At 38.5% G+C, this 22,895-nt stretch overlaps 1 protein-coding gene across 2 annotated transcripts in view; it reads right to left on the reverse strand.

Moving 5' to 3' along the window:
* Positions 1-22,895, reverse strand: part of LOC105683115 (unconventional myosin-IXAa) — a 182,197-nt gene that overhangs the window by 38,074 nt on the left and 121,228 nt on the right. The window contains exon 1 of one of the 2 annotated variants that reach the window (XM_020856114.2): positions 4,766-5,820. The exons of the other annotated variant lie outside the window; for it this stretch is intronic. The gene's annotated coding sequence lies outside the window, so the exon portion shown is untranslated. Of the gene's footprint in view, positions 1-4,765; positions 5,821-22,895 lie in introns of those variants that run through there. 2 annotated transcript variants of the gene reach the window in all.

Genomic DNA, 22,895 nt, shown 5'->3' on the forward strand with positions numbered 1-22,895 from the left:
TCAAAATCGAAAGAAAGAAAAAAAAAATATATCGAAGAAGTTTAGTCGAGCGCAGATGTGTGTAGATACAGATACCCAATGGTATATGTAACATAGAAAAGAGCATCCTTCTATATCCCCGTCCCTGTATATATATATATATATATACATTGCCATCCCATAGCTACTTATATACATTTTATCAAAGTACTATCTTTGGAGTGTCCGATGAATCGGAGTAGTGGTAGTAATAGTAGGAGGTACTGAACTGCTACGCGGTTCAGGGTAGGAAGAGAAACAGCGAACGGCGTGTATAAGAATCTTTCGCTTCGAACTGAAAGCTGCTAGGCAGTGTTTGCCGCTGTTACTTTGGCTTTAGCGTTCGCTGCTACTTCTTTCTTCTTTTTTTTTTTTTTATTCCATTTACATTTTACTGTACAGCGACTATAACCCTCGTAAAAGGCAACTGCTGCTCTGCGAACGTCATTAGAGATATATGTGTATAAATTCATCCTCTGGAGAAGTGATGCACCTACGCGTTCTACCGAAACGGGAACGCGTTGAAATATCCCGCGAGGTGGCGAATGATCAAATTTTCATCCCTTTTCATCCCCATTTTCCCCTCATCCGAAGGAGTCGAAAAATAAAAATTATCGAAAATTCAAACTCGGTTTAACCGCGAAGCGGTGCACCGTGCGGGTCTTTCGACATGAATATTACCGCTCGCATTCCGTATATAAAATATATATATATATATATAATACGTGTAATGTATATCTCGTACATATATGTACGCAAACATGGCATAGATGCGGTAACAGTCTTCGGTAGCGAACTTGCATGTCGAGTACTTACATTCAAGGTTAACATAGAGCGGGTCACCCTCCATTCCATTGTATTGTAATACAGTTTAAACGCGTAATAGGGCATGCTTACAAGTATTCGAACATACCGGGTGTTCGATTTTCGTCGATTTCTCCCTCCCCCACCCCCCGCAGCGATTTTTATTATCTCGAAAAATTTACAACTCAATTTTTACGTTACGTTTTCGGCTTCGCCATCAGAAACTGTGAAATGAACGAAGGGATGAAACAGAGCCGGGGAAGGAGGCGGATCGAGAAATCAATGATTCAAAAATAATGTAGAGAGGGTTAAGTTGTGCGGGCGAGTAGAGCGGTTGACCTCTGAGAATGGAGATTGTAGGTTGAACGGAAATACGGTGGGTCGCGTATCGGTAATTTATTCAAAATTTGTAATACGAATGTATGTAAAGTACGAGGAGTAGAAAAAAAGGAAAAGAAATAGAAAAAAAAACACGAGACCAAAAACTGTTTGGAGAAACGAGAACGAGAAGAAATTTCCGAGAGGAGAAGTCACCGTAATACTCCTGTCTCGGTATTCATTTCACCTCGTTAACCGCATGAAAAATACATAAGTTAAATTAACATTTTTTAAATTCACTTTTCAACCACATGGAAAACGAAAGAAAAAAAAACCGATGCCCTCTCCTCTCTTCGTACGTACGATATACCCGTGTGCGTATTTCATATGTACTTTATTCGCGATTCCTTCATCGTTCATCCGAATGATGTTAAATATAAACGGTGATTTTTTTGTTTCACCGAAAGTACAATTTTTTGAAAATAAATTTCAATTATTCGTACAACAAAGCCAGATAACTCACACCTCTGACTTTTGAATTCGAAGGACAAAAAATTAATGTGCGAAAAAAAAAAAACAGGAGAAGACAAGTAAATTTAACGTATACCTAACGGTCTCTTTAAAACGATCGCATGAATGATATAATGTATGTATCCGCTGGCCTTTTAACACGCGGCTATTTGAATACGAATGCGAACGGAGAAGAGACTTTGAAAAAATTGAAAGAAAAAAGTCGAAAATAAAAAAAAAAAAAAAAAGAGAAGAATGATTGAATATAATTTTTTAAGATCGTTTTTCTAAATTCAACCACGTTGTACCGTATTTGATTTTTTTCTCACGTTCACGGGTATATTTTATACGTATACACGTATATTGCATACTTATCCTGCGTTCGTATATATATATATGTAAGCGACTCGGATTACGGCTTTATGTGGTTTAAAAAATATACCTCGCGTATATTACAATCGTCGAGAATTTCTCATTTTCACATAAGATCATTTACAACCGTTACGATATTCCTTTATTTTTCTCTTCAATTTTTTTTCCATCCCCCATTCCGCTACAGAGCTGCGCGTGCACACGGTACGATTATAACGCAGAGAAATCTCCGAGTTATAATTATCGTATCGTAATTTTATTTATTTTTCTTCTTTTTTCGCATTATACGCAAGCTCGAAAAGCTCTCGTCGCATTTCGTGTCCAACAATAGCGATATTTTCCAAAAAAAAAAGGACGAAAAAACTTCCTACCGATCAGACCGCGCGTACACACGTCACGTGCATTCTGTTCCTTTTTTTATTTTTTTTTTTTCCGGGTCTTTATCTAAAAATTCGATTTATTATAACGACGGTATTATAATTTGGATATGACAGTTTTATATTTCGGTGATTTATCGGTACAAGGATTTTGTTACGGTGCTGTACATTCGTATTTTTTTCCTTCCTTTTTTTTTTTTCTTTTTTTTTTTTTACTTGTATACTTGTTAAAGCGTAGAGTCAAAACGACGTACGTATACATACGTATGAAACGTGTGTACATGGTATACCCGTACGTGACACACACCGTCTCGAATGTATCTTAGAAATGATCTTCTCAAACGTCATACGTTCTAACCGTACCTAACCGGAGTAAAGAAAAAAAAATAAAAAAAAAAAAAAAAGGTAAGAAAAAGAGAAGAATAACGATCAACCCATCCAAAGTTTAATGTACCAATTAGAACACCATCAGCCGATCCGTGTGTATGAAATATGATCGAGAGTGGAAAGAATATATATAGAAAAAAAAGAATTAAACGAAATAACGTCGGTGCAAAAAATTCGAAACGTATATAGATTTTTATTCGAATCGAATCGAATCGAAGGGGAGTGGCGGAATATAAAAAAAATCGGATTGGAATTTGTGGAAATATTTGAACTGGAATCAAATTTCGATACCATGCACTCTGAGAATGAAATCAATGCGGCAAAGTCGAGAGAAAGGAGAGGGGAGAAAACAAAAAAAATACGGTCGATTTTTTGCTCCTTCGGGTGCAGGATTAAAAACTTATCGAAACGGTCGCGTGAATCGTTCGACATTTTTTTTGATCTGATTTTTTTTTTTACGTATATACTTTTTGTATTGAGACGTGAACGTGTACGTCGAATCGCGTGGGCCTATTGACTAATTAAAACTGAACTATGTTATACATAGGCGAGTATATACGTGGGGTAGGTAAGCCGGTGGTGTCAAAATTAATTTGGAAGAGTTTGACACTTCCTGTAATTAATCTTGATGCAATAAATATAATTCACAGAATAGACAAAGTTTTTGATCCCATCAGAAAACTTCACTCAAGTTGTGTATTATGTATACGTGTACATAGGACTTCTATGTATAGAAATTTTAGGCAAGCTCAGAGCCCTTTAGTTCAAATTTTGATTTTGAGTTTAATAAGTCTTTCTTTAGGGAGAATAAAAATTTTTCTTCCTTCGGTTCGCGATTCTGAAATTTTCGTGGATTCGTCACGACGTCGTTAACCGGGATGGAATATTCGATTTTTCTTTCACGCGTTAATACGTTTAACGTATAGGTGCGTCGGTGCAGCAATTAAGTTGGTGATGTTAATGAGAGTATAGAAAGAGACGGTCGGAGAAAGACGGAGAAAGAGAAGAAAAGAGAGAGAGAGAGAGAGAGACAGAGAGGGGAGGGATCGACTGATAACTATGCAAATAAACCGAATCCCTAATGAATATTTACCTTAACACGAAGGGAACTATTATAATTAACCAATTAAAGGTATAATTTTCGAATTAAGCATTTAATTGAATCATGAGAAGCCGACATGCCAAGATCACCCGTATACATATATGACGTACGAGTGTATATATATATATGGGGCATTCCGCGACAACTCGCACGCCTCCGACCCCCTCGACATTTTGCTTTCGAAAATTTCTCAAAAATTCCCAAAATATCTTGTCTTCGATACAAAGATTTTGAGACCTTCCGAATCCTGGTCAGGAAACCTAGCGAAAAATTGTTGGACAATTCAGTCGCGAAAATTCGGCCCACGATCCAGTCGGTCTGAAATATTTTCGTCTTGGGCAAAAAAAATTTTTGAGATCTTTTTTCAAACTTTAAAAATTTTAGGAATTTTGTATCATTCTCTACAGGCGAGGCTAATGCCATGGAAAAAGATAATTTGGGATAAAAGTGATTAGGGTTGGAGGGGTGCGAGTTGGCGTGGAATACCCCATACATCGTATACCGTCTGCACACCTACGTCACATAGGGACGTCTACATAAAAAGGAAAGTTTGTGGTATAAGACGGCGACCGCAGACTTGTAAAATACATAAAACTCGGATCGATGTATTGCGTTACAATTTTCATTATTTATCGACAGCGGAAAAAAAAAAATTACAAATAATTCAGCACCCTCATCGTCGTAGTTTTCCGCCGATTAATCTGATTTGCTTACAGTATATTATTTCCAACTTCGAAAACACGTGATCAAAATCCCAACGCGATGAAAGCAAAAATTGCTATTCAACGTCGATCGATCGCGATTATAAAAATTTCACGATTTACGATATCGTTGATAAAAAATAATTACAAAATTTTCTTCCTTCAGTTTTACTCACCTCAGCTCATAGATAATCCAATCCCAATTTTCGTGCGTTACAGATTTTTTGAAAATATATTTTTTTTGGCACACCATTCATTCACCAGTTGTCACACAATTTAGTTTATAATTGTCTCAGTCGATTTGCACACACTGTTTTATTTTATTATTGCGCACTTTTCGTTCTCAAATTGAATTATTTCGATCAATTGGATAGCACTCACGTTCTTCGCATAAATTAATTTACCAAACGATTGATGAGGAGTCTTTGACAAATAATTGTTTTTTTTCATCTCGCACTAAAACTTTACATCGCGTCGAATCGATCAGGATCCAGTAAGGTGGTGAACGAGAAATAAAATCGCGAAACCAAAAAATGAAACTTGACAAAAAGCGATGGAATAAAAATTTTTCCTTATTAAAAACGGGATAATTATAAAACGATTCTTCTCCATCGCTTCGGTTGGATTCGAAAGAACCTCCTTGAGGTTAATAAAGAAGTAGTCTCTACTGATTAAAACCCTCTTGATTGTCATTAACGAAATGACCCCCACCACCCCTCTGAGTGTATAATCTCTACGGCTCTCGGATTCGACCCCGTCTAACTTTATGTATTCAAACGGTCCATAAGTATAATTGAAATGGGATTACAAACGTCCTTTTCCTTTTATTCTGCCCCTTCGCTTTTCTTCCCCATTTTTTGTCTCTCTTTGTTTTTTATTCTTGAACTTCAAATATTGAAACAGGGCCTATGTCGTAGGCTGAGATTGACTCTGGTCTGGCGACTTATTATTATATCTTTCGATTTTCAACTTTTCGGATACGACGTTCGAAAAATTTGAAGTCTTCGGTATTTTTAGGCCAGCGTTTTGAAATTTTGAAAATTTCGTCGATCGATTTTATTTGCCGCGCAGTTCTCGGCTCGGTCGTTATAAAATATCTCGACGGGATGAAGTTCGAACGTCAAAGTTGGCCGATAAAATGATTCGATTTTAAATAAGCTCGTGGAATAAAAGAGGCGCCGCGCGTTTTCTCCCGCTCTTCTGAAACGATGCGCCCGGTGCGGCCCCCGTGGCTCTCACTGATGTGAGGTAAGGCCGCGCGGGGGCCGTCGTCGAGGTTCGAGAAAGAGGAGATCGGGATATCACGTGTCCGTTGTCCGTCCGCCGTTGTTGCTGAAGCTACACATTTCTATATATACTATACATATATATATACTTGTATATATACCAACACGAAACTCTCCTCCGACTCCTACTGACGATCCTCATTCCGCTGCTACTTCTGATGCTGCAATTTCTGTCGCTTTGATACTTCTGCTACTGCGACCGCTACCGCTACTACTTACACCGCCCTCCCTACGTACGTACACGACGACGACGACCGACTCGCAAACCTCGATCGCCAACGATTTTATCATCCCTCCAATTTTCCTACGATATCGAACGATTATTCTAGCGACTGAAATTTTCTGCTCTCCGCAATCCCGATCACGAGGAATTTTTTCTTCCCCTTCCTCTCGTATCCTTCTTCTCCCTTTTTGTTTTTGTTTTTTTTGATTTTGCTTTCGTTGCCTAAATTTTGGAGCAAAATTCACGCGTCAAAAGATTCCAAGGAGAATCGGATCGAGGACCCGCAGTTCGGATAGCCGCAATTTTATTCGCGGACAAGAAAGGATCTTTTCTTCGAAAGGTGGAAGTCTCAAGAACCCCCCAAAAATCGTTCGATTTCGCAGCCCCGAAATTGCCGAAAATGAAATCAACGCGTTAGCGTTCCTTTCGGGATTTTAAAACTGGACGAGTCCGATACGAAGTCCGTGCGACTTATGCAGGCGCATCGTACGTACCGTGGTTTTGATACACATATATAAGAGTAGTAACGCCGCTATGTACAGTGTGGGAAAAACGAGAAGGTACCTCCTATATACGTACTACGAGTTGGTATTGAAATAAAACCGTGTGCGTGACGTACATAACACCGGTATAAATGGACCGATGTACAGGTTTCTTATATACACGTATACGTACAGAAAGAAGATCTACGCTCACACGACAATGCTCGTAGTACATAGGAATATATACATATACGTAGGTAATACATAAGTATGGATATCGCGACCCGATCCGTTGGACGCGCGGTTGTTACCGCTGGTGAGAAAGCGTCCCGAACTTGTCTAACCTTGTGTACGAAACTGTGTTATTACCTTGCCCGAGGTCAAAGTTCACATGGTTGGTTGTGTGTGTACGAGGGGGTACTCGGGGGGATAAATTTGTACGGCGGTAGGATGCCGGCTCGTATTTTGATCCGCTGAGGCGAGAGTGATCTCACATCCCAATAATCCTATTAATGAGAGGAGTGGGAAATTGTTGTTGTTGTTGTCGATGCTATTTCGGCGATACGATTTTAATAATAGGAATAAATATAAATAGAATTTTTTTAAATCGATCAAATTTACGATGACGAACACCCGCGGCGTTATTATACATACCGTTAACGCCGCAATTATACATTGATTCAGATTTCATATCTGAAATATAATATCTATAGGCCCCCTCTATAATTGTAACTTGAAATATTGGTACCTTCGTAATATACGTGAGTCCAAATGTAATAGGGTTTCAATATGGAATTTAATATGCGAAACGTATATTACACGAAGACAGAGAGAAAAAAAAAAAAAAGTAATAAACTGAAATTAAGTGAAAATTTAATTAACTGACACAAAATCACGATCGAAAGAGGCTTATTTCTGTATATCTGAGAATCCGGATGGCATCTGATAGAAAAAAATTCCACAGAAGATTCTACGATGAAAAAAAGGAAATAAAATGTAATATTAAAAAAGATTAGTTTTATGTATAAGCTGTCCTCTTATTTAAACCGAAAGAGATTATAGATTTAGATCCTAATACGTCGTTATATATGAAAAAAAAAAACGAAAAAAAAACTCGACAAATAAATACTAATACTTTTTTAATACAGTACCCGAATATATAAAGAGCAGGATATAAAGTAGAAGAAAAATAGAAGAAATTGTCTACCGAAACGAAGTGGAGTACGCGTATATAGCTACCATATGCGTAGACAGAAGAGAGAGCGTGAGGTAAAGTCAAGCGACGAAACTTCAGAAAATTTTCCAATCTCCACACATCATCTGGTGGCATAGTTTTGTTATTCACTTTGGAAAAAAAATTTCTTTCTTTTTTCTCCTCATTTCATTCAAGGAGATTTTGGTCCTTGCGACGTGCGTCCCGCGCGTCCCGCTCGTCAGACGAGATGCTCGAATTAAGATTAGAAGAGGCATTCTCGTAAGGTAGTATACATATACGTACGTATATATATATATATTTTTTTCTTTCCAAGGAAGATAAAATCTGAATAACCTTTCAAGGGCGCGGAAGATCAAACGCTCTTTTTTACGAGACTCGTTATTATTACCATTATTACCATTATTATAATCGTCATTAATATTATCGTTGTTACCTTTCTGATCACGTCCCGATCGATCGTGTACACCCCCGAAAAAGTATAGGAAGACGAAAAATTATTTACTCGTTATTTTTTTCCGACGTTTCCGAAATCGACGAAGATTTTCAACGTTGCGAGTACATTTCACAATTCACATTTTACCCGGGTCAATCACACGATCGAGTCGCACGTACGGGTATACAGATCACACACACGGGCGTGCGAGCTCACCTCTACATTATACAATTTTATATCGTACGTAAGATAAAAATCCACGTTATACGAAGGGACTTCGTACATTAATACGGATGGACATAAAACTACTGACGGGCGTTTCGACTTTATTCCCACGAATTACGATTGGTTAACGTTACGAATATATCGGTTTTCTGTGTGAGTTAAAACTTCACTTCAACTACGTACGTGTCTCTCTCTCTGCAACGCGTACACCGGCGTCATACGGGGGGGGGAGGGAGGGCTATTGGTGGTCGTGCTTCTGGTCGGCGCTGCGGCAGGATTGCTCAGGATAAGAAAAATATATAATATAAGAGTGCGCTTCTAAAGCGCGGTGATCGCAACACTCCGCTATTACTCCGTGTATACATATATATATATATATATATATATATATATATATCATATAATTAGGTACAATAAATACCGAGACCGGCGAACGCATAAATGAATATACGGGGTGGCGAAAATAATTACGACAGAATAAAGCGCGGAGTCGGAGTTTCGAAAGCGTGAAGAAAAATCGAAGCCGATCCTAGCGAATCGCGCTGGTGATTCCGGAGAACGGAGAGTCAAATTTTTACACGTTTCGAAGCTGACCACTCTTTTTTATTCTCCCGTCGATTCGGAGGGGGTTTTTCGAGCCACCCCGTACGCGTTGCCGGTAAGCAAACAGCGCTCTTTTCAAGCCATTGATATAAATTAGTAATTATAACAGAATGCACACGACGAGGAGGACGAGGACGTGGACGATGATCGACGTTACGTAATTCATTGCAGACGCTGCAGAGGCAAGAAATTGATTGAACAAAAATTTCACGCCTTAGGAACGTAGCGGACGTACGTACGTACGTAGCGCGAGCTTTATTCGATGCGCGTGAATAAAAATAAGATAAACCCCTGCGACACGGTCAAGAGATATATATGTATGTATATGTGAGTATTACCGATCCATGGTTTTTAATCAATAGATTATAAGGATGAGTTGCGAGGTCTTAAAAAAGGTGAAACTCGTGATGGAATTCTTCGGGACAATCGTACGTAACCCGTACGTGTACGGTACACGCAGAGAAAAATCACTTTGGACATTATAAAGAGACACTATGACGAGCGTATTTTATGGTTATTACACATAGAAATAGTTATAATAGGAGGGGCGGATTATTACGGTACAAAAAAAAAAAAAATAAAAAAATTATATTCAACAATGTAAACATTCGGGTTACACGTAATCCTTATGTAACGCGCTCTATCATCCTAAATTAATGAACGCGAAGTATGTGGAAAAAAAATTATCTTAGTCACGGTTAACAGTTTTTCATTTTCTTTTATTCCCTTTTTTTAATTTAATTGTCACGCGAGCTAAGGACATTTCTGTTACAGCTAAACGCCGTCGTCGTCCAGCTACCGCTCACTCCGTTCGCCTGCCGTGTAATATTAAAACCGACGCACGCGAGGATCTATTTTTTTTTTTTCTCTACTCTTCAACATTTTTTTTTCATCTAATTTTCTATTCCATTCCTTTTTTTATTTCGCTTTTATTCTCAGCACCTCTCGCATGAGCTGCCCGGGGGTGTTTTCAAATTAAATTTTAGGACACCGTGGACCGCATTTCGTTCACCGTGATTTTTTTTTTCTTTTTGTTTCGTTCTCTACATTCTATTCGTTTCAACGTTTAAATAAAACTATTCAAAGTTTTTATCTGCAATTTTGGTTTGCTAATTTTATTTTTTTTTTTCAAAGTTCACTCGCGGTTTGCGGCGAAAGTATATTGAGCGGAAGAATCGCTACCGAGGTAGAGCCACTTTACGGACAGTTTTTTTGAAATTTAGAATGCTTGAACTATCCAAAAAAAAAAAAAAAATTCTCAGTGACTCGAATATTGAGTCAAACACTCGATAAAAGAACGACCGATTCGGATACCAATTTTCCTTTTTTTTGTTCAGTAATTTCGAACAAAAATCTACTAAGATATTGAAATTCGATAATTCAGCTGTCCGAATGTCTTGAAAAGCTGCTCAGAATTTCATAAATCGGTGTGAAAAAATTCACGATTCATCCGAAGATGTATAGAAAAAAAACTTTGTCACAGATTTTGAGCATTGATCGCAGTGTTCTGATTTTTTTGGTAGAAAATTATTCAGAAAAAGTGAAAAAAAGCTCCCCGTTCTGTGTTAGCAGCGTTCGACAATCCTTCCGTCAGTAACTGGGAAGGATATCCTCGGATTATCCCTACACGGTAAGCTCGGGCGATATCCTCATTTCGTAGGGAACGAAATACAGGAGCTATCCACCTTTCGAACGCGAGAGTGAGCGGCTGCTGGACGACGGTGAGCTTGAGCTTTTATTCACCGCGAGTAAAACAGGAACCTACGGCACGGAAATGCAGCTTGCATTTCTGCACCCGGATCTCCCCGCACCGGTTACCGTGCACCGCACGAAAAGGTATCTAGATTCCCGAAGAGTTCCTTGACTCGTCAAGTTCAGGTGAAAATGGAGAACGATCCGTCCATCGATCGGAAACAATTATTACCGAGCATCTCATCCGATCTTTCTACTCGATCGCGTTGAAGAAAGAAACCTTGTCCGATCCTTGTTAAAAAATTCAGATCCAAGTCCTGGTCACTTAGCGGCATCGTGTTTTGATAAGACTCAAAATTTTCGAAAAAAAAAAAAATATATATGGTGTTTTGAGAGAATTCAAGTTGGATAGATTTTTTGTCAACTCTTGTTTGAATATATCTGGATCTATGTGAACGATCGGCGCGGATCGACAGCGGCTATGGGTAGAAAATGATCGCTACGTATACGTAAAAGAAAAGAAAACGTGAGGCGTATATGTCATACGTGCTTGGCACAGAGAGAGACGCACACCTACACGAGTCGAGTACGGAGGTACGCGTAGTCCGTACGGGATCTCTGTAGTGGTCAATTATAATCGCGGACATTAAAAATCGACGCTTTCGGCGCGTGATTGATGAAGTATCGTTTAAGAATGTCCTAATCGTTGATCGAGTCCTACCAGACCTCATTATAAATAGCCACTCACTCAACCCGATCGTTCGGCCGGTCGGTCCGGAGCGAACCGAACCAGCATAAGAACGCGGTTTCTCGGTCGCAGTCGGTTCGTTCGTCGGCGTTATCTGAAATCTAAAGGCTAACCTTGTTAGCAAGCTGAACTACGGACTATTACATTTATCTACCCCCAATCCTCGAGGCAAGGATTTTCTCGGACGTACGTCCCCGGACCCGACGTTACATCCCACGGAGCAGTAGAGATCAAAACTGATCGATATTTTTTAGGGAGGATTGTGACGTACGTGCCGATCACCTCGCCGTTCCAACTTCTCACGCGGAACACGCTCCATGTGATATTCGGGGTGAAACGCTCGAACGCTAACCGTACGCCAGACGTCGGTGAAAAAATTGGGGATGCCGAAGAATTCTCATCTACTACGTTTACCCTGTACTACATATATAGCATTGCATTGCAATCGCGCGCCGCGTTTGATTTCCTTCGTCAATTAAATTTTTGACGCGTGATTTTTTTTTCGAATTTTACATCGTCATGTTTCCCAAGCGTGTGGAGAGTTTTTTTCCGTCAATCTACGAATTTTACTCGTCAAGATATCTCAATTTTTCTGCTCCAAAAAGGGAAAAAAATTGCGACGACTCGATCGATTTTATAGATGGGTCAATTTAACTTGTGAATAATAAAATTGTTGATTGAAAAAAATGTTGATTTTTTACCCCCAAATGAAGTATTTTTAAAACCGATCGCAGGACACTTTTCTAACGTACTTTGACCTCTGAAAAACGAATGCGTTGAGCGAATCGAGTCGAAAAAAAACTGAAAAAATTCAGCTATCTGGATTAGATCAATCCGTATAGAGCCGTTGATTCGGTAAACGGATTCGAGTTTCTCGCTGGTTTCTGATGATTTTAAACTCAAAAAAATCCGGGAAGAAGGGCCGAGATACCTCGCGCTTCGAAATTCATTTATATCGTTCGATGCGACCGGGTAATATTGAATCGTTTTATTCCGACGACGTGTCGTACAAGTGTCGTATGACACGGTAAGAAGTATCGTAAGATTTCAAGCACGTTAATCTATGATATACATATAAATGTAGGTACGGGCGTACCCAGGAGCCCGTATCGAGCGCACAGTCAGTCATATTATGGTGTTACTTTGGTACAATAAGACGCGGTGAAAATCATTAGAGACACGTAGTATGACAAAACACAATAATCATTGGCTGACATTCGGTCTGTTGGCAAGCTGCACACGGCTCTGGTCGTGCGTATGCGCAACGATCTGATAAACTTCTAACAAATGACATCGTCGAACTGCCACGGCTATCGCTTAATCTCAGAGGTCCCGTATGGAATAAACTCGAAACGATAAATAATTGTCCATTAGCTGCTCAACTTCTCGACCCGCCAACATCGGACTAAACTTAAAAAGTCGAGATCTCTGAAACGCTTCTGCTGCTGCTCCTCGCTTCAGCGTTCCACAGTAAAAAGAACTATACAAGAATTAGATGAGTAGAAGGTACACAAGTAAAACTTGTCCCAGAAAAATATGAGCCACGTTTGAAACATGTTTGAAATAAAAGAAAAAAAAAAAAAAAAAAGGGTAGAGAAAGACTTTACATCTTTTCGACCACGGATATCGGGGGGGGTGGGTTCAAATTAAATTCGTATAGTCTCAGTTCGTACCGGCCGCATCATCGTCATCCGATCATCGGAGTGTATAACAGGTACTTGTGGAGATACGAAAACACTTTTTCCTTTTTTTTTTTTTTTTGTCTTTTAGTTATTTGAATTTTTTTTTTTTTTTTTTTTGTGTAACACGTTCCGTTACCGGTTCCACTTTAATTTTCTTAAACGGTTGCTCCGGGGTATTATAACACTGAAATTCAGGTTATTGCACACATCCTACGTTTGAACTATGGGGATAGACCCAAAAACTTGTTGCCTTTTCTTTTCTTTTCTCTTTTTTTTTTTTCTTGTTTTTTCTTTGGTAATGGCTCATCTCGCACTTTGTCAGAAGTTTTATAACGTTAAATGTAGTCTAATTGCGTTAGAAAGTTTTTGATATTATAGTCCCAAACGACGTGTCGTAATTCATGTATTCGTGATTCCGTATACATATAAAGGTCGTTATATATACGCGTTCAAATTCCTAATCGTTTATACCTACTGGGAAAAAAAAAGAAGAAGAATAGAAAAAAAGTAAGGATAATTTCACAACGGTATTTTTACGCCGTCGTCATTTTCTCCGGTCCGCATTTCGTCCATGTGTCATTTTTATCCTTGTACACTTTTCTCTGGTTTAACGGGTCGAAGAGTTTATACCCGACTCGACGCAGTGTCGGAAATTCAATCGTTCCGTTGCCTCGGTAAACGAACGAAAAAAGAAGAATGAAAAATTTTTCTCATAAAAAATGACTGTTTGGATTGCAGGTAGAAAATTATAATCCAGTGGATTCCTGGCAGGCAGCGTGATCTATCTGTGAACGATTTAGTATCGGATATAAAAAAAAAATTATAGAATATATCCTAATCCCACGACCGTAGGACGCGTTAATTTATGGTACCAATTAGAATATATATGTACGTATGTACGTATATACGCGCGTGATACTTCAAGTACGCGGGTATATGAGGTGAAATTATCAAACGACTCTGTGAGATTTGGAATAATATCCGAAGAATGATTAGGGAATAGAGAGCCGCATAGGGTATACGTGTGCACGGTAACGTGTATCCCTGTACGGGTGTATGAAAAATGAAAATGTATAAACTTTTTCGTTTTTTTTGATTTCTTTTTTTCCTCTTTCCTTCTCGAATTAAGAGGCGACGCGTCAAAAGCGAGTAGCCGGTCTCACCGTCAGATAAGCTCGTGCGTTATAATAGAGATGTAAAAACTGGCGGTGTATAAATTTTTTTTTTTCTCAAATATCATTCTTATATCATTATATTATTTAACACGTACGTGGGGATACGCATTTTTCTTCGTATAATAGAAACAAAAGTCGGTAGTCGGTCAAACGACACTATTTCGGTAATAGGAAGAAGGAAAAAAGAAAAATCAAACGAACAGGTAGCCGTAGATATCATTGCGGACACGGATTCTCGTACGGTATACCTGTACGCCGTAAGGCTCGTGCACCGTGTAAGTCGCAGCGGGTTGCCACTTTATAATTTTTTTCCGTAAAATAAAAAAGAAAAAAAAAAAAAGGAAAAAGAAAAATTACACACCAAATTATCCTCTATAGAAATTATACCCGGTAGTCGATGAACGAATGAATGAAAAAGGAAAATTTATCGTATGCTTGAGTGTATACTTATATCATTCCGATTAATGGAGAGATGTGAAAAATAAGACTGAACTATTTTCCGAGGAAACGAATAAGTAGATCCCTTAGATTGATTGTTTTTTGGAGAAAAAAATTATCATCCCTGTGCACACGCGAGGACGAGAGGTCAAAACGTAATTAGTTTCGATGGAATATACGTATAAAGTTTTCTGGACGTGGTTGGTTTTTTTTTTCTTTAATTTTATTTTACTTTTCTTTCTCTCGTCCTATAGCGATGGGCCAGATCGATTTCGGACACGTTGTATGAGTAAGCTCATTACTAAGATCCCGTGCTCATGGTTGTCGGTTATAATCAGCTTATATATAACGCGCGCATCGCTACCTAGGTAGTCGCGCGTTACTGCAGGTTATTCGGATTTTGTCCATTCCCTTTTTTTTTTTTCTATTTTTTTTTTCAAATACTTTTACCATTATTTTTCATTTTTACCATCTTCCCTCTTCCCTCTCCTGCGGTGCACACGTCCCCGCCCCCCTTGCTTTAGCTTCTCCTGAATTTTTTTTCTTAATATCATACCGCATGTACAAAATCCCCTCCGATTAACGTTCCTTCGATTTTTTGTTCCGTTCTTTCTTTCTTTCTTTCTTTCTTTCTCGGGGTCGGTATACGGTTCCTACAATTTTTGTTCTTTTAATTCATCTTCCTTTTTTTTTTTCTTTTCATCTCAACGTATGAGCGCGACTGTCTTTTACTCCTCCGCGAGAGTAGGTACGTTATACACCAACCAGATGTAATTGAGCCATACATTATTCATTACGAAGATTCAACGATATTCAAAGATGGCCGCGAGATCCGAGATTAATTTTTTTTTATCATTTCTACTTTTTTTTTTTTTTGTAATAACTGCGTAGACGTTAATAATAATATGGGTAAATGTAGATTTATCGTGTGATTAACTGGCTATGAAGAAAAAAAAAAAGGAAGAAAAATGTAAGAATTAAATGAATATAATTTCGGTTGAAAAAAAAAGTATTCGTGAAAATAAAATTGCCGGAGATATTAAAATATGTAATCAGGCAACACTTTGGCCTCACTGTCTGCATAAGAAAACCTACAATTTAGTTAATAATTACCTCTAATTAGGGGTATAACAATTAACAAATCGTTTAAAATTCATAATACACGCCCACTCGTTTAACCCTAACTCAAGAGATACGGGAAAAGGTGATTCCCGGGTCCGCCGCGTATTATATTCATCGGTATTTATTCCTGTGGGCCCCCTCGCCGCACAGTCAAAAATCGGGCAAGTGTTTCGCCGCTTCGTTTAGAAATATACCTGTGTATACGTATATACATATATATACACGTTGCGCGCACGCACGGGTATACACAAAAATTCGACTAATAATTTTCTCCCATTTAGAAAGCCCATTCCGTTTATACATTTTTTTCCTTTTTTTCATCGCGACGTGTTCGTTTGTTCTTTGTAGTATTTTTTTCCGAAAAAAACAGACAAACGCGTTCGGTGTTCGAAAGATGTGTGCCGGTAAAAGGCGCTTCGCCACGGGTTGGGGATTTTTTTTATTTCCTCTTTTTTTACTTTTTCACTTTTTCGTTTCTTTTTTTTTTTTACTTTTCGGGAATGAGAAGGCAGCTCTATTCTACACCACTAATATATTAGACTTAACGACCGCACCTCAAGTTTTTGAACTATTTTGACAAGTTGATTATAGATCGTTTAACATGGCGCCGCGCACAGGGTAGTATAATATATACCCGTAACGTGTACGTGAAATACTTTTACACACCTATATATCCCGAGTATATATATATATATATATATGTATGTCACGTAACAGTACATAAAACTTATACAAAACTAGAAATTTTTTCAACCACAATATATAAATATTCTGATTACCCATAATTTCACCATCGCCCACCGCGCGCCTTACTTTATTCCTTCCTTTTTTTTTCACGTGTTATAAACAGTCCACACTAATACGGCCGACTAATTTTTATAATAGAATTGCCGCGTTAGAAAATATGTATTTCATCCAAAACGAAACTAAAAAAAACGTCGAAGAATTTGCGGTAATATACACGAACTTATATTTGCACAAATGACTTTTGGATGTGATCGAACGGTCGGTATGAAAAAAAAAAAAAAAAAACTGGAGCGTAAGGAGAAGAAGGGGGGAGGGTAAGGATATAACGGAGCAAAAAAAAAAAAAAAAAGGATGCGCTCGGAGACGCGTTCTCTCGCTGCACAAGTTGTTGATTGCGGTGCACCGGGAGAGGCACAAAGTAGCGTTTAACCAACTGCTAAATTATCTCTCGGGAATATCTCACAAAGCTCGTAATCCCGCGTAGCCGAGGCGAGGTCCGGCCAAGGCTGGCGAAGCGAGGCAAATAAGTGAAGCAAAGTGAAGCGAAGCCTTCGGGGTGAATTAAAAATAAGTAAGACGAAAGAAAAAAAGAAAAAGAAAATAAATAAATGAATAAAAAAAAAGAATTAAATACAAAAAAAACCATCGAATCGCCGAAGGCTCGGGACTCACGCATTTGTATGTATGTACATGTATGTTATATACCTTACACTCTGTATGCATACGCGGTTATGTTATATGTATCACATATATATCCAAAAACTGACGAAAAAAAGAAAGACTAAAGAATTCACATACTTTTTTGGGCCCGTACACGCCACGGTGTTCGAGTGAATCTACGTATCTTCGTATATATATATATGTATAAGTAAATACATAGGAGGAACGAACCGACTGTGTGCAGGACGGCGTGATGTATTCGACTCCTCCCCATTGGCAACTGATTACGGGTTACTCCGCGCATTAGAACGACTTCCAAACAAACCGCGGCTATCTACCAACAGTTTAACCCCCGAAGGGCGTTCGTCGGGCACATCACAATTCCACACGGTACCGATACCATGGCGATGTTTACATACATACGTACGTACATACATACATACATAGATGGACTTTTGAACGTAAACATCTGTCATAACTAGATACGAAGTGGGCACGTCGTTTGCAATCGGACGTGAGTGTTGTGCGAAAAAATTTCATCGCAAAACTGGACGTCCCAGGCGACGGGTGAAATGGTTCGATTCGATTGAATTTTTTTGTCTGTCCGTCCGAGAAATAGGAAGAAGACGAAGAAAGGTGTGATATGGCGATGAAAATTCTTCGATCGATGCCAATTAATTTATATCGTCAAACGTGTTGTACGGTGGATAGCCTTATTGTACCGTGCAGTGAGGTGAAGAAAACTTGTTCCGATCCGGAATTATACATACAGGTGGTACGTGTGCGGGGGTAAATAATATGAATAAATATGTATGTATACATTGATTTAAAAAACGCGAGAAATATATATATACATATATATGTACGATAATAAATCGGTAGGGTTGAACCGAACTCGTATTATAAATCCGATCGCCGATTGTTGAGGTGGTATGATATTATATTAGGGTATGTAATACGTATATATATATATATATATATGTAAGGGCCTGTATTTACGAAAAAAAACAAAAAGTAAGAAAAATAAAAAAATTATATACACGTACCTACGTTACGTATGTGTTAGCTACCATAAAACTTCGATGCATTGTGGGTTGTTTGTGTTATTTGATTGCAGGTTACCGGTATATATTATTTGCTTTGTAAATCGACTGCGTACCCATACATTCGTATGTATACATAATACGTGTGTACACGTACGTGCGATGCACGGAAATATACACGTGCATATTTTCGCCGGTGTTCTTTCTGGCCAGCAGTCATCTGTAGCGCGACGCGAAGGTACAGTCGTCGGGCGTTAAAAAAGAACGAAGCGAAAAAAAAAAAAAAAGGAATAAAAGTAAAATCGACAAAAGTATTATATATATTATGAGGCATGTATGAATAATACGTATGTAGATATACGTGTGTACATACGTGAGCTCGAGAGTTGAAATTAATATAGGTGATGGTCGTGGAGGACTGCAGGAGCAGCAGGAGCAGGAGCAGCAGCAACCGCATTATACGTGTAGTCGGTCGAACAGCGATCGATCGCGATTGATATCGATCCGAAATTAGGTTCTGATTTATTACGCCGGGTTCTATATAAATAAATGAATTCATACATATCTTATATATAATGTAACACGAATACGCCTTACATAGGTATAGGTACTCCACTTATACTTAACGCACAGGGATCGACCGATCGACCGTTCGAAAAAAAAATAATTAATCGACGCACGAATATAACGAAGATCGTAATTACCTCGTCGACGTCGAGAGTATGTGCGTCCGATAATCCAGAATGCTAGAAATACGAAAACGAAAAAGAAAAGGGGATTGAAAAGAAAAAAAAACAAAAAACAAAACTTCTCTCCCGCGACCGCGATATCGAAATATACGGCGCGGTTCTACCCTGCGTCGGGGTAATGGGGTAATAACGAGTTTTGATTGACGGATTTATCTTGATTATTTCGTACGAATATACATACGCCACATACGCACCGAATCCACACACACACATAGGCCCGCTGTATTTTACCGGTAATACGTATTCGTCGTATACAAGCGTACATAATCGCGTCGAATCTTTAAACGGAAGTGCTCGATCACCGCGATGCGGCATAAAAGTCACGCGAGCGAATTTCGTACGCGAACGTGTTACATGTAATATACACGTATATGTATATAGGTATATATACGGTGTACGTAATGTGTGTGCATACCTTTCGCGAAATGTGTCTACCTGTGATACCTACGCGAAACCTAGAACGGATCAACAGGTGCATGCGGCCGCGATTTCTGCTGTTAATTATTCCGAAACAGGATTAATTATTATGATCCCAAGTTTGCCGGTGTATATAAATCCGTAGAAATACGCGCAACCTAACGTACGGTACCTACACCTCGTACATCAACCTGCGCCGCAGGGGTGTGTGCGGAAATTTTTTTCCGCGATTGGGGAATGAAAAAAGGTTTTTCTAAAAAGTAAAAGTTCGGCTGCGGTCGCGGGAAAGAAAGTCTGACATTTTTTTTTTCGGTTGAAATTCTGGTTTTCCATGCGTCGATTTACTCGAATGTATGTAGACGCTATGTACTCGACGTATATGAGTATACGTAAAAATAAAATTTCAGTACATATTTCATCATCTTCGGAATCGTGACAAGGAGTGTACGTACATAGAGAAACAATGCAATTACGTATTATCACCCCATTTATATACTATATACCCGCATCTCGGAAGATAATTCAATGCACCTTCGCAATGGGTACCTAGATCGCAATCGATCGTGATCAATCCGCGATTTTATAGATCCTTCACTTCCATGCACCGGGCGTTCCATTTTTATCGATCAAACGCCGGAATCTATCTCGATTTTTTCTCCTTCGTCGGATGCGAGCTGCAGATTTATTTTCACTTCTGCTTTCGACATTTTTTTTCGAAAAATAGATCCTCGACTTTCAAAGTTGATTAGAAAACGAATCTGAATCATGAACGATCCGACTCGCAACCGAATCCTGATTTTCGGAGTAATAAATTTTGGTATACGAGAGACCGCGAATTTTTCCGTACAATTTTTGGCTTCGATCCGATTAAAATAAATCACCGGGTATACCCGTGTGAGTAAACGAACGTCTGTATACCTGTACACGCTTATATATACACACCGGCATAATTTGCCACATAAGGTGTGTTGGTTAGTTTGCAAGCGAGTTGAACGGTAGTTAACACTCCATTACACTCGCTTACCTATCATCAAGATCCTTCGTGAATCGTGCGCCGACTTTATACATACTATCTCGCTTATGTACCACCACCTCCTATATACTCGCGTACACAGGTGTGTGTGTGCGTATGTAACAACTTCACGCATGTGTAACGATACGTAAGCACAGCAAAGTCTTGCACGTCCTTTATCTTTATTTTTTTTTACAAGTTTTTTTTCTTTTTTCTCTTCTCTCTCTCTCATTCCTTCTCCTTTCCCCCTTTGATCTAAATTGTTCTCGCCGTGGTTAGCGCTGATGGGAAAATACCATTTATAATGATTAGGGAATATATGAGACTCCGATACAAAATCCATTTACACGCAAATGTCAAGCACATAATTATGCGGCATATTATAAACCTATGATAGAAAAGTGATTTCATTCGTTCACATTTTCTCTGCAACCGCGGTGTGCGTGGATAAAATGTATATATGTATACGAAACGCTCGTTGATGCCGGTCGTGTATATTCGACGTATATGGGTATATAATGATTTTACATGAGGAACCTGATATGGTAGGTATATACAGTCGTTATTATAATATATTATATACCGATATACCGGTGGTCGTGTTTGAGGTAAAAATTATTTAGGTAAAAACCCTCTGCACGCTCTGCATCGGCAGCCCTGTAATAAAGTGGATCAGGCCCCGGTAATAAGGTATAATGGGCCCCAAGTATGGGTAATCAGCGATACCCCAGACTTCCAGCTCTCCGAGCGCGCGTTGTTTCACTTTTTAGTGTTGAAATATATATACATATATATATATATATATATATATATATATACCGAACGATTTTTGTACGCGGTGGTGGTGTATAATACGTGTACCACCGTCGCACGTCATCTCCGAAGAGGAGGGAGAAAGAGGAGAAATAAAATCGAGAAGAAAAAAAAAAAAAAACAGAAATAGTACGGAGAGGGAATGGAAAAAAAAAATGCGAAAAACGTCACGCCCGAAGGCTGATAAAAAGTTCGGAATCGAGCCGGATCATCCTGAGGAATCGAACGATTGATCGAGCGCCGTTGATATCGTGTAATGTGAGCGGTTAATTGTTTCGAACCCACCGTAATTGACTTGAGAAATTTTTTACAATAATTCGAGCAATGGGACTTTTTTTTCAAGCGAAGAAATCGACGGATCTCCGAATATTTTTCCACCCCTTTTTTTCGATTCTTTATCTTCTTTTACAGAAAATCAAGGTAATCAGGTATCTTTTCATCTCGAGCATTCCCACACATGACCTATAAAAATGACGCCCATATAAGTGGTACAAATTGCATTGAAATTAAAATTCTCTCCATACTATTTATCGGGGGATATTATTGTGATTCAAATATATATATATGGGATACTTTTGTACGTATATATATATATATATATATATATATATATATATATATATATATATATATATATATATATATGTATATCATGTGAAATATACATAGCGATATACATACGCCGGTAAATAGGGTACATTATGCAATGTGACCGTTGGAGGAAGCCCCCGAGAAGTATCACATCCTATCAGATTACACAAAATGGCGGTCTCAATCAGCCCTATTATTGTACTCAGCCTAAGCCATTACATGCCCATGTACAAAGAGGGTGCAGACAAAAGAAAAAAAAAAAAAAAAACTAACGACGAACATTCAGATCCCACCGGACAAGAAAATTTACGATTAAAGACTTCGTCTTTGGCTCTCGTAAAATCAAAGATTAACTTTAATGTACGCGAACTTATCTCGTCAATTATTTCAAAATGAGTGAGAAATTTTGTATTTAAATTTATCATAAAGATTCTTCAAAAATATCTGTGGAAAAAAAAAGGAAAAGCATGGGAAATGGATTTGAAATTGTTCCATGATTCTCGGGTGTTCATATCACACAATACCTGTTCACGCGATCTGTACTCCAAAAATTGAATCAGCCTACTGTGCATCGGTTGACAATAGCTAATACCAGCTCTACTTTGTTCGCCGTATAATGTGGAGTAGGGTTATACACCCCTTGGCCATAGAAATGAGTTTTTGTCAATTTTTACGGTGCAAGATATACGTCATAGTTACGGATACGTTCTCGTATGACCTGCGCTGCCAGGACTCGCACAATGTCCTTTAATACAAATCGACTTTTGGGGCACTGTTATAAAACACGGATATGCACAATGGGATTTTTATTATACGTGAATCGGGAAGTCAATTATTGAATCGACTTATAGATTTTCTTTTGATCACCGGTAGCTACAAAAGAAAAAAGAAAAAAGAAAAAAAAAACGGGAAAAGAAAAGTAAAAAGAAAACCGTGTAATACCTGAATT

This window comes from Athalia rosae, chromosome 7, assembly GCF_917208135.1.
Source record: "Athalia rosae chromosome 7, iyAthRosa1.1, whole genome shotgun sequence".
NCBI classification, from domain to species: Eukaryota; Metazoa; Arthropoda; class Insecta; order Hymenoptera; family Athaliidae; genus Athalia; species Athalia rosae.